This window comes from Cinclus cinclus, chromosome 26 (assembly GCF_963662255.1).
Source record: "Cinclus cinclus chromosome 26, bCinCin1.1, whole genome shotgun sequence".
NCBI lineage: Eukaryota > Metazoa > Chordata > Aves > Passeriformes > Cinclidae > Cinclus > Cinclus cinclus.
The window spans coordinates 768,907-781,653 of NC_085071.1; the positions used below are offsets into that span (position 1 = coordinate 768,907).

The window sequence follows — 12,747 nt, forward strand, 5'->3', positions numbered from 1 at the left end:
TGTTTCTGTCTTGTTTTTGCTTTTTACTCTTAAACTACACTTCTTGCCACTGTGGTTCCCATTTCTCTGTTTCTGTTTTCTGTATTGCCCTGCTCACAGCTTACACTGGTGAGGAAGTGCCTCCCAGCTAGCTCAACCTGCTCAGACCTCATTTGTGTATTCGTTATTTTCATCTTGGAGAGGAGCAGGCGACTATTTACCTTCAGATTTTGTGTACAGAAAGAGAACCTGAAGGACGTGCAGAGGATGTAGGTGGTTTAAGAATGTATTTATTGGAGGACCAAAGAGCAGGTTTGGCTGGAGCCGCTTGGTTGGGGCACCTGAGTGAGGTCACCGGTGCTTTTTGCTCTCTCCACTCTTTCACCCTGGCCTCATTTTGAAGTGTCTTCTTATGCCAGTTTTAACCCGAACAATGATACCACCAGAGCCTGCAGAAAAGAGGATTTATGTGGCATTTTATTGCCTTGTGCTGCATGAATGTGGATTTCAGTGATATTGTTGTGTGGCTCCTGCTGTCAGCAGCACGGTGAAAAGAGTGGCTCACTTGTCTGGAATTGTGACTGCGGGACTCACAACCCTTTAGCAGCATAATTTCAGCTGGGGCTCTCCATTTAGTCCCCAATACTGCGCAAGAGCAATTAATTTTGGGTCAAAAAATACTGAGAATAACATGGTTTATTCTTAATTTGCTGTTGCTTTTAGTACTTAATAAATACTTGAGCTACGTGGGTTTCTGTGGGTCTGTGGAAATTTCAGCTGGATGCAGCTCTCGTGGATGAAGCTCTCGTGGGCTCAGCGTGTCTTCAGCTGTGCATGAAGCAATTGCACGACTAGGATTTAAGTATAAAAAAGAGGAAAATAAGCAAAGCTTCTCCAAAAAAAACCATGGTGGTTCCTACCACCACTGTATTGTTGAGGGTTTGTATGTATATGCACAAGCATACACTTCGAATATAATAATAATTGTTTTGAAACCTAACTCATAAAATAAGTATCAATGGGCTGCTAAATTGTGCATATAAGGCCAGTAGCTTATCCAGAAAGCACCACTAGCCCTGTGTACAATTAATTTTAGTAGGGAGAAATTTAAACCAGCTACTGTTTTCTGCATATGCTTTATCCCTGCTAAAGAAAATACTTTGTCTTCATGGGCTCTTAATTTATTTAAAAATACTGCAGTGTTAAAACAGTTGGAAGCTGTTTATTGTTGTCTTTTCAGCTGGTTGGTGGCCAGCAGTGTTCTGGCTCTGCCAAGGCAGGTTGCCTTGGCACAGGTGGGAGTGGATAAAGCTGGTTTACAACTTCCAAGTGCTGCCCCAGTTTCCCCAGTGCACATGCCCACCTGACTTTGTGCCCAAACTCCCTTTAATGGAGCTTTAACATCCCTCAGGGATGTTAAACTTCTCCCAGTGTGGTGTGTAATACAGGATAAAAGGGAGAGGACTGGGGAGAAACGTGTAAGTTGGTGGGGAAAGGGGGTCCTGGGCAGCCCCTGGAAGTGGGGAGAAGGTTAGAGGGGATCCGGGGGTGATGGAAGAAAGAACAGGTCTGGTGCAGCCAGACAGGAGGGTAGGAGAGATCTTTTTAGTACCCGTTGTCCATGGAGCTCCTGGGTGGAGCAGTGGTTGGATCAGCAGGATTAAGTGTGGCTGGTGGGGAAGGTGCTGTGGTGTTTTGTTCAGAAACACAAGGGCCATCCAGGAGCAGCAGTGTGATAATCAGCACTAACCCTGCTACGGTGTGCTACGTGGCAAAGGCAAAGGCAGGTGTTGAAGAGGTAGAAAATTCCTCTTGAGAGCCGGTGGAATGTGGCCATGCTAGTGTGTTTGTTCAGTGAAATCACAGCCCATGACAGCCTCCCACACCAACCCATCCAGCACAGAAAGGAGGGCGGCAACCAAAAATATGAGCAAACAGCCCCTGAATGTGGGTGCAAAATGTATTTCTGACCCCTCCCTGCTGTACTGAGGGTGAACACAACTTCCTTTTCCTTTCTGTAGTCTGAAGAAAGCAATGTTTGTGTACATTTCCTCTATGCAAAGAATTGCAGCGACCCTGCAGAGCTGAGCAGAGGGTGCTGCAGAAACCAGCATGGATCCTTACCTGGGTATCCAGTGGTGAAAAAGCCCTCACAATACCATCCCATTTTTTAAATCAATGCTCTCCTTTCCCCCCATGATGGTGTTTAATATCCTGTTCACCATTTCCTACTGCTTATAAGCCAGGTTGCTGGCTGGAGCTCAGCTGCTGTGCCCTGGTGAGCCATTAGTGCATCAGGATGGGATCTGGGGCAGTAATTCAAAGGAGGCATGAGCACAGGCTCCCTGTGGGATTGTGCTGCCATGGCCCTGTGAGCAGGCAGAAGGTGTTACTGTCATTAGTTCGGTTCTGCAGCAGAAGTGGGGGTGATAAAGTGCTCACTGGGTGTTTGCTGTCCCAGAGGATCAGAGGGATTCCTGATAATTGAGCAGCTGAAATAAAGCATCCCCATTGTCTGCCATTAACTGAGCTACTTAATGGTGATGGACCAAAATCATCAGGATAGGCACTGAAATGGCATATCTCCATCCTGTGGGTCAGTACAGGACTGAGAGGATTGCCTGAAAAGGTCACTTTTTTGCTGTAAACTTCTGAGAGCTGCACTCCCATTCTGAAGTCTCAGACTGCCAGTGGTTTCTCTGCTCTGGAGTCACCTGAATCATGCCAAAGAAACAGGTGATTATTTAATGAAAATGCATTTCCAAGATGTGTGTTAAAGTATCCAGAATGCCGTGTTCTGTCTTCTCCCCATTGGTGACACTGCATAGCCCGTGTGGGAATTCAACAGCAGTTTTGATTCAGAGCCATTTTCAGTGAAAATGGATGTTTGTAAATGTGTTGCATCAGATGTGTCAATGGATGTAATTAGGGAATGAAAACTGCTGCACACTCCTAATTAAGGGGATTAAAAACTCAAGCTGCCTGATTTCACTACCAGATAGAAAAAACAGATGGAAAAAAACCCACTACTGGATAGAAAAAAACAGATGGAAACGGCTGGAGGCTGAGTCTTGGGGAGATGGGAGGGCTTCTGCTGGAGTCTGTTGGCTCAGGAGAGCAGCTCTGGGAGGTGACAGGATTTAGCTGCTCTGCTACATGCCCATAACTGACTGCTGACTGCACATGATGGTATTTAATTGCTGCTTCATATTCCCTTTATGTTGGGTTCTTGTTTCTGGTGGGGATGGGAGGATTTTCATCCCTGCCAGCCATGCTGGGCTGCAGCCCTGGGAAGGTGACAGTTGTGTCACCCCATGTCGTTTTGGTGTCCTGGTGTCTCCCATCATCTCAGTTTGCATCCCCAGCTCTTTGGCTGTTTTGGATGGTGCTGTGGGATCTTGTTGTGTAGAAGCAGAAGTGATATGTGTGAGGACACAGGGCATCCAGGCATCCCTGAGGTGCTTTTTGCATGCACGAAACAGGCCAAATTGTGCAAATAGAGGAGAAAGAACATTGTGCAATGGAAATATTAGGAAGCTGTGCTCACTGAGCGCTTCTCCCTAGCCTTGTGAAGAGGAGAATGACTTTGTTATGGGCTGGGGTCTACCAACAAGGATGTCTCATTAATCCAAGTGCTGATATCCCGTTGATTTTTTTATTCCGGCTGGGTGTCACCTGCTGTGTGGTGGAGGATCCCTGGAGGGATTCTGGAGAACATCCTCTGTGTGGGAGGTGTTGCAAAACCTGCTTTGATTTTCCAGGAACCATCTTCTCCTTTTCTACCTGGCTTGTGGAGCCACCCCAGGATCAAGTGTGACTTTGTGGTCACTGAGCATTACGAGCAGGAAAGCTGGGAAGAAGAGTGTCCCTATAAAGGTGATATGAAGTGTCTGAGAATGTTCCTGGGACATGCAGTGTTCTGATGCTGCATTCATTGGGCAGCATCCTTCTGGGGCCTTGGTGGCACTGGAGTTTGTCCCAGTCAAACAGAGTCAGTACCTTGAGGCTTCACAAACAGCTTCTGACTCCTGGCTCTGTGTGTTTAGGGGAACAGCTGAGTGGTTGGTTTTCTGCCTGTTGCCTGTGGATCAGGTTTTGGATGTTTGCCTGCTCTCCTTGGGCATAGACCAGAGCCTGCAGATATGCAGTAGGATTGTCCCCATGGTTTTTTCAGTTTTTTGGGGAGTGGTGCAGAGTTTAACCATCACCTGCAATATTTTTTTTTAAAAGGAGAAAAAAAAAGAAAACTCTCTGGAGGAGGTATCTCCTCACCTCCCTCCTGGGCACAGTGCCCAAAGAGAATGCTTTGCTGCTCCAAGTCTTGAGGCAAGGTCAGCAGCATCCCAGTTTGCATTCCCCATTGCTATGTGCCTTGGGGAGCTGCAGCCAGCTTGGAGTGGGCTCTGCTGCTTTTGATGGGTGGCCTCAATTAGCTCTTAGTGGGCTCTAAAACCAAACTGCCTGGTCTTGAGAGTTTTCTAGTTGTTGAAGTTTGGATTCTTTCTGTGGTACTGGGAGTTTACAGCTCAAGGTTTGTGGTGGGAACGGATTTCTTCTTCTCTGTTGCATAGGATGCGGAGCCCTTAAAGAAGAGGAGACTTCAGGAAGGGGTGGGCCTTCCTAAACAAAGCCTTCCCCCAGCTCAGGAGTAGCACAGGCTGCTGCCTGCTGATACCTGCTGTGTTTGTACCCACCCAGCGAAACCCGCCTTCACACCCCCTCTGCTAACTGATTCATTCCTTTGGGCTCCTCGGAGCTCTTGCTGTCCCAGTTGTGTGTCCAGAGCTGGCATCCGTGTCTGTGCTGGCTCTGGCGCATTCCATGCAAGTAGATGCTGAGGAGATCTCCAGCTTCTTCATCCCCTGTGTTGCTCTGCAGGTGTGAGTGGGGCTTGGCCAGAAAACCAAGAATTGAGAAATTTAGTAGACAGTCTGCAGCTGGCCAGCACCTTCCTGCACTCATAAGTAAGGGTCATTTAATATTTAAAAGTGCAATGTTCAGGCTGATAATTACTGTATAAAGGTAATTTTAGTTACCTTGCAGCCCTTGTTTCACTGCTCGATGGTGGCAGTGAGCATGTGAGAGCAAACCAGGTAGATCAACTCAGCCTGGTAAGCTGGTACAGCTTCTTAAAACTCATTAGAACAGCACAAAACCACATTGCTGCACCCCTGGGCAGACCCAGGCACCATGAGTTAGCCACCCTGTCCTGGGAGTTTCCCTCACTGCAGGGAGGGAGGGGAGAGGGGAGAATGATGTTTCCTCTGCATTAAATGTGTTTGGAGTGTTGCTCTCAGGAGAAAAGGTTTTGGAATCAACTTAGAGCAACTGAGTGCTAACTTAAGTGTCCTTAACAGGTTGAGGGAGTTGTAGGTATTCAGCCTTGAGAAGAGAAGGCTCTAGGGAGAACTTAGAGCCCCTTCCAGGGCCTAAAGTGGCTTATAAAAGGGAGGAAGAGTGACTTTTTTTACACAGGCAGATAGTGTGAGTACAAAGAAGAATGACCTCAAACTGACAGAGGGCAGGATTAGGTGGGATAGTGGGGAGAAATTCTTCCCTGGGAGGGCGGGGAGACCCTGGCACAGGGTCCCCAGAGAAGCTGCCCCTGGATCCCTGGACGTGTCCAACACCAGGCTGGATGCCAGGGCTTGGAGCAGCCTGGGATGGTGGAAGCTGCCCCTGCCTGTGGCAAGGGGTGTAATGAGATATGCTTCCCACCCAAACCATTTTAGGATTCTGTAATAATTGATGGCAGTTTTGAAGCAGTAAGCCCAGCGAGAAGACAGGGTTGAGGATGTTTTCCTCTGGCCTTTTTAGCTAGCTTTCATGAGGGCTCAGCAGAGCAAGCCTAGTGCTTGTTCTCCCAGCCCGTCCTTGTAAGTGGTTCCCTCAGATAGTTCAAATATTGTGCATTTCTTGTGCGCTAATAGCATCTGAATAACAGCGTGATTATGGTTATTTTTAATGATTTTGGGGCGTTGTACCAGGGTGCAGCAGATGTCTTTGAGGCAGCTGGGTGAATGCAAATTGCATTACAGCCGTGACCTAACAAATGAAGCACTTGAGTGCAGTGTCCCTGCCACACAGGAGAGGATCAGCCCTAGTGTGTGAACTGGGGCAGTCAGTGATGGAACCTGTTAAGAGGGTTTTAGCATCAAACATCCTTCTGGCTCTTGGTGCAGCAGCAGTTCATCCTGGCAGGTTCCTCTCTCTCTGTGTGTGTGTGTGTGTGTGTGTGTGTGTGTGCAGGGATGGTATTTATCCAGCAGGCAGCTCTTTATCAAAGGAGTGTGCAGGGCCCTCTGGGCTTCTAATTATAGCTTTGGTTTGGAAGCAACCAAAGGGAGAGCAACAAAAGCAAAAAGTTCTTTACTCTCATTCTTGGGAAACTGTAAGGAGCCCTGTAACGTTAAACCTTGAGTGTAAATGAGGCACAGTGTAAGTAAACACATCTGTGTTCAGGCAGGAAAGAAAACACCTTATGAATAATTCATTTAAAAAATCCTCCTGTTCAGCTGATGGAGAGCTATTGGTTATTTCTGTTGAACTGTTGCTTTAACAAATGGAATGCTGTTGAAGGGAGAGCCATCGTCACACGCAGCGGTGGCATTGTCATCTGCTGTGCTGTCATCGCCACCGCGGGTGTTCCTTCCTTGCGGAGGCAGGAGTGGCTGTAATGGAGTGCCCTGCTGGGACGGAGCCTGTCCTTGCCTTTGCCTCCCTGAGATGCAGTGGCTCGCTCACGGTGCTTTTCTAAGCACCGTTCCTGCTGCTTTTCTTTGCACAGATTTCTGGTGCCTGCTGGGTGCCTGTGCTCCCCGTTTCCGTGGGAGGCTGGTTCAGGGAGCAGCCCCAGGATGTTATCTGCACCACGCAGGGGCTGAGCTGCTCCTAGGGTGGGGATGGCTTGGATGGATCCCTCCCTCTCTCTCTCCGCAGGGTTGGGCAGATAGCGGCTCTTTAGGCAAAGGAGGGTTTTGGAGCGACTGCTGCCTGCCAGGCTGAGCCCGTGTCCTCCGGGAGGGTTTGGTTTGCTGTTTCTGCAGAAGCAGCCCCGTCAGGCACTGTGTTTGACACCGAACCGTGTTGTTTCTGCTCTGGCCTCTGCAGAGAGGGAGGGGAAGGGAGCTCCAAGAATTACTGCTTGCTACTGAAGAGGAAACAACACTTGTATTAAACGGATGCTTTTCTTAGTCTTTCCAGCCAGCTACTGCGTTGCAATGGGAGGAGGGATAGTCTGTGAGCAGCTTGATTTTGCTGGCAGTCTGGTGCATGTGCCTTCTCCGTGTCTCTGTTCTGGGTCCAGCTGCTCCAAGTTCAAGTGAGTTTTCCAGACACATCCCACACAGGCAACCTTTCCAAACCCATTGCTGTAGACAAGGCCCCATTGACAAGTACGTGTTTTCATTCAAATTCCAGCACTTTACCAATGAGCAGAGCCCATGAATTTCCATGGAAGGGATTCTGTAGCATCCAGGAGGATTTTTGAGGATACAGAGGAGGAGCTTTAAGCTCCCTTTGGTTGTAATGCACTTACTGCTCCATTTAGTCAGGTCATTTTATAAACCCAGTCTTCAATTTGACATAAATGATTTGCTTTCAGCAGATGGTGAGCTACTATTTTTGCCCTCATTTAAATAGGAAAGCTGTACAATAGCAGGAGATGGGAGAGGAGCACAGTTGCTGCAGTAGATTACCAGGGCTGGTCTGGTGAGAATTAAATCCGGGCAGTTGTAATGTGCCATCTGTGTTGTGTTGGGTGGTTTATTTTCCCCCTGTTCAATGAAGCTCCTGAAGTCTCCTGTTTCCTTCCAGGTCAGGCTGAGTGACAGCATCATTTTTGTTCAGGATCCAAAGTACCAGCACAGAAGGATGAGGAATGTTAATTCTAAGAGGGGTTGTAAAATGTCAGCATTAATTATTCCTCTAATAAAGTGTATTAAATAAATTCTGAAAGGTTCTGAGTTTTTAGAATATTTTGAAGTTGTTTGAATTTCTGTTGAGAGGCTTATTTTCTTGAGTTTTAATTTCTTAATTTGTTTGAAACCCCCAAGCAAACAGCTCCCTGCTATGGTCATAGAATCCCAGACTGGTTTGGGTTGGCAGAGACCTTCAAGTGCATCACATTCCACCCCCCTGCCATGGCCAGGGACTCCTTCCATTAGACAAGGTTGCTTCAAGCTCTGTCCAGTGTTTTCTTTACTGTGGTAAAAATCGCATGTAGGACACACAACACACGTGTGGAACAAGTTGTGGCAACTATAGTTTCCTCCTCTCCCACCCATAGGCCTGTTGCATGTGCACCAGGTCTTGATTAAACTGAATTTTCAGGCTGTGCTCTCTATTTCAAGCAGCATTCTTTATAGTTTCCCATGTGAATTATGTGCTTTTCACACACATTATGAAATGGGGAGGAATGCATTTTTAAAAACCCACGACACTGTTGCTGTAACTATTTGATTTTTACCTGTTTTTAACAGAAGTTTGTGACTTATCATTGTCTCCAGCTCTTGCTGGAGCAGCAAAAGCCCCACATTTTTGTGTAGAAAGGTCAAGACAGTTTGTCCCACCCGTTATCTGGTACTGGGCATCTCTGTGAGACAGTTTGTGTTTCCAAGAACTGAATGGATAGTCCTTTTTCTTCTATCTCTGAAAGACTAAGCCACTGGGAATTAAGTAAGTTACGACATAAGCCACAAATAATTTTTCCAGGCTTGGAAGCAGGGATGAATTAGATTATTCACAGAATCACAGACTGGTTTGAGTTGGGAGGAACATTAAAACCCATCCCATCCCACCCCCTGCCATGGGTAGGGATGCCTTCCCAGGTTGCCCCAGGCCCCATCCAGCCTGGCCTTGGACACTTGCAGGGATCCAGGGGGCAGTCACAGCTTCTTTGGGCAACCTGTGCCAGGGCTTCAGTATCTTCACAGGCAGGAATTACTTCCTGATTTCTAATTAACCCTTCCCTCCTTCAGCATAGGTTCAGTTTACTATCACTGAACTTACTGGATGCCTAAGTAAGAGAGACTGAAGTAAGCTAACAGGTAGGAGAGAGTGACAGACTCATATCTAAACATGGCCTATTTTATTGAGCCTCTGTAACTTGTCATGGAACAGCTCAGATGCCATCACTTAATGAGAACCTTCCAGAGCACAGGTGCCATAAGGAAGGGATTTAGCTTTCTTTTGAGGATTGAAGGCTTTCTCAGCAGGGAGCTGTTGTATTGTGTTGAGCTACTCTAAAATCTTTTAGATAAATCTTAGTGTGTCTGTGCAGGCTGGAAAATGAGGATGGTTTGGCTTAGATTGGGATTTTCTTCTGATGTCTACAAGATCAGAACCCATGGAGCTATGTGGGGATGAAATTGAGTTTAGCCATTATCTGCTCACCAGATAATTGGTGCAGGGTGGATTGGACCTGGAGTAACCTTGGTCTAATGGAAGGTGTCCCTGCCAGTGCCGAGGGGTTGGAATGAGGTGAGTTTAAGGTCCCTTCAACTCAAAGCATTCCATCATTTTATGATTGAACCATATTTGTTGGGAATGGAGTGAGCAGTGAGCACTTGCACTCCTTTTAAGTCTGTTTTGTTTCATGGATTTTGATGTAGGAAAGAGGGACAAGTATGTATGAATTACACCAAGCCCACAGTGATATTGTGTGTTCCCTACAGTTTTGCCCGTGGCCAGAAAGAGGCATAAGCATTGGGGGGGGGGGGGGGGCGGGGGGAGGGATGTCGAGTGTTGGGGGAGCTGAGCTGTAAGGTCTTCGCAGGTAGAGCGGGTTCAGGGGGTGCCCCTGCACTGGTTTATTTTGACATTTGGTGTTCAGAATTGGTGATGCCTTTTGAGAGAAGACCTGTGGAGCTCCCTCTTCATCACCAAAGCACTGACATTCCTGAGGAGGTCCAGGTCCTCCCTCGGGGGCTGCTCTGGTTCAGATGAGGAGGGGTGTTGGTAGTGGGAAATCACCCTATGCTGCCGGTGTCCTCAGCAGAGCAAAGCCCGTTTTCTGCTGTGGAAATATTTAACACCTTTCTCTTCAGGTTGCTTCCTGTTGCCAAAGCCTTTTTATCTGCAGAATGTTCTTCAGCTTAAAAATGCTTAGATATAAATATGTATTTGTACTCTTTTCTGATTGTTACTCCGAAATCTCTTGCTGGGATCATATCTGTTGTAGTTTACCTCTTTTCATAGTGTTTAAAACCTTCCCCACTCCAGACTTGTGAAGAGCCTGCCTTTTACAGAAGAGACAGCCTTTTACAGACATCACACCTTCAGCCTCTACCAAAGAAAGCCTCCCCCAAATGAAGCATTCACAATGTGACAGTTCAGAGCAGAAGGTTGACAGGACTGCTTGAGTGCTCATACAATATCAGAGCATCATCCTCCAGCATCTAGGGAGCTCCCGAGGCACCTGCAGGCTCAGCAGAATTGCCTTATGGAATAGCAAGGGAAGGAAATTTAATTTAAACAAAAACCTGCTTGTGGTTTGGCTGTGGGCAGTTCTTTCTCCAAGGGATGGGTTGAAGAGCAGTGGAGCGGGAACCTCGCTCTTTGTGTCTGCTCTGCTGTGGGCTGGGTTGGAAACAAAACACCACTTAGCACCCATCTCCTTGCAGGAAAAGTCCTTTTCTTGTATAATCACAGAATCACAGACTGGCTTGGGTTGAAAGGTTTAAAAACCATGTCGTTCCACTTCCTTGCCAGGGACAGCTTCTCAGTTATGTTACTTACTAATCTCTTTGCTTTTGATAATGAATGTAGGGGAAATAATATCTGAGCATAAAACTTCCAAGGGAGGGAGCCAGCCAGGAGCCCACACATTGGAGCAGTGCACTTGGGTCTCACAGCAAGATGTTTGCGGTACCCAGTGAGTTATTGGTGCTGGCAGCTATGAAATGTTTATTGAGAAAAGAAGGGCTCCTACGTGCCCTTCTCTGCATCTCCAGCACTGCTGAGGGGATCTGGCTGAGCTGCAATGTGGTTCTTGGGGGATGGAGGAAAGACAAGGAGATGATTGCTCATCACCAGCCAGACTACCTTCCTGTGCCGGGAAAGGTCTGTGACTGTTTTGAAATGTAAACAAGTCAACAGATCTTGTTCCAAACTGTTGGTGTTTAAAGAGAGAAAAGTCCATGAAGAGAAAACTTTCTTTTGTGGACTGTCCCTGGGGCTTCCTGCCACCGATAAGAGCTGCTTTTAGCTGTGCCCTTCCCACTGACGTCATCTCCAAAGCTTTGGTTTTGCCTTTTTGGTTTGAAGAGCAACTGGTCCAATGTTGTGTGTTTTGATAACAACTCCTACAAATGTATTTATTCAAAACAAACACAGTGGGAAGCAACTACAAGGCAGGCTACTCCAACAGCTGGTGCCAGAGGGAGCTGCCTGCTGGTGTGTGATTGTGGTGGGACAGGCTTGCAGAACATCCCTTTCATTCTGTGTGTGCTGGGGCATTGGGAGCTTTGCTGGGGGTTTCGGCATAGTGGGTTTGGGGCGATGGGTGTTTGGCTGAACACAGTCCTTGGCCTCTTTACTGCCTTGTGGCATCTCTAGGAATTCTTGGAGAGTTGATGAGAGCGGAAGTTGGCTGTGTGGTGGCTGGGATTCTCTGCAGTAGTAGCCATGGTTTGCTAACGGCGCCAGCAGCATCTGTGGCAAGGGATTGCAGGAGGAATGGGAGCAGAATTAAGAGCTTCAAGGACAAGTCACACATATGCTGCCATCTGCAAACTGATTGCAGATATATCTGGCACATCTGGATTTGGGTACTCTCTTTGCCTTGTAGCATCCCATGTCCATCAGGTGCTCATGATGCAGGTTCTCTACTTGGGTGCCTATTTTCTCAGTGCAGGTTGGAAGCTGCTGTTTCAGTGGCCTCTGCCACTCCATTGGGTTTGGAAATACCCAGACCAGCTCGCAGAGGGGAGATGGTGAGTGGAGAGTAATTCTGTCTTCTGCTTCTGCTGGAGACCATGCTAAATGAGCCCTGGAGATTGTCCCCAAGGCTGGCTGGTGGGGCTGACTCCAAGTGAAAAAGCCCAACAAAAACCCCAAACCAAACCCTGTAACCTCAGGAAATTTATGTTGCTGCAGAAACAAATTCAGGGAAGATCTGTGATGCTGTGCTGATTTAACCATGGCATTAGAAATAATATGAAATGTTTGCATTAAATGCAAAGGGAAAGTCCTTTGAAGAGCTGGGAGTGTTTTACTACTTCAAGCACTCTGGTTCTTTTAGCAGTCAGGATGAGTTAAATTAAAGCTGATGAATGCAATAATATGTAGGAGGATGACATCTTGGAATGTTTCTTAATTTTTAGTGTATTTTGAGTGAATGTTTATACACTGAGGCTCGGGCTGGGGAATTGAGGCATATTGGAATATGTGCTATTTGCTCAGTGTAAGCAATGACAATTTATTGCTGCAGATACATGTGATGTGGTGTGCAAAGATTAGTTCTATCCCCTCTATAGCATGATTATTTTGGATCTTCTGTATACCTTAAATAGATATTCTTTCATGTGATTTCCATCTTTTTGTGTCAACAGCCCAAGCTGAAGTTGAACTAAACATTGCATCAGCATAATAGCACAAGGTTTGAAAGAAATCTGCTCTCCATTATGGATGTTGTTTGGAAACCTTTTCATTTGATGTTTTTCCAGTGTGCAGTGCAAATATCCTATGAATCCGAAAGCCTGCTGGGCTCCACTGGATTCTTCTGGTGCAGCACGATGTAATTGCTCAACACTTATGGGTCCTGTCCCC

General features: G+C 47.0%; 1 protein-coding gene across 25 annotated transcripts in view; it reads left to right on the plus strand.

The window, feature by feature from the left end:
- Positions 1–12,747, plus strand: part of EPB41 (erythrocyte membrane protein band 4.1) — a 94,541-nt gene that overhangs the window by 30,337 nt on the left and 51,457 nt on the right. For 20 of the 25 annotated variants that reach the window (XM_062509160.1, XR_009933974.1, XM_062509138.1 and 17 more), the window contains one exon: positions 11,834–11,912. The exons of the other annotated variants lie outside the window; for them this stretch is intronic. The gene's annotated coding sequence lies outside the window, so the exon portion shown is untranslated. Of the gene's footprint in view, positions 1–11,833; positions 11,913–12,747 lie in introns of those variants that run through there. 25 annotated transcript variants of the gene reach the window in all.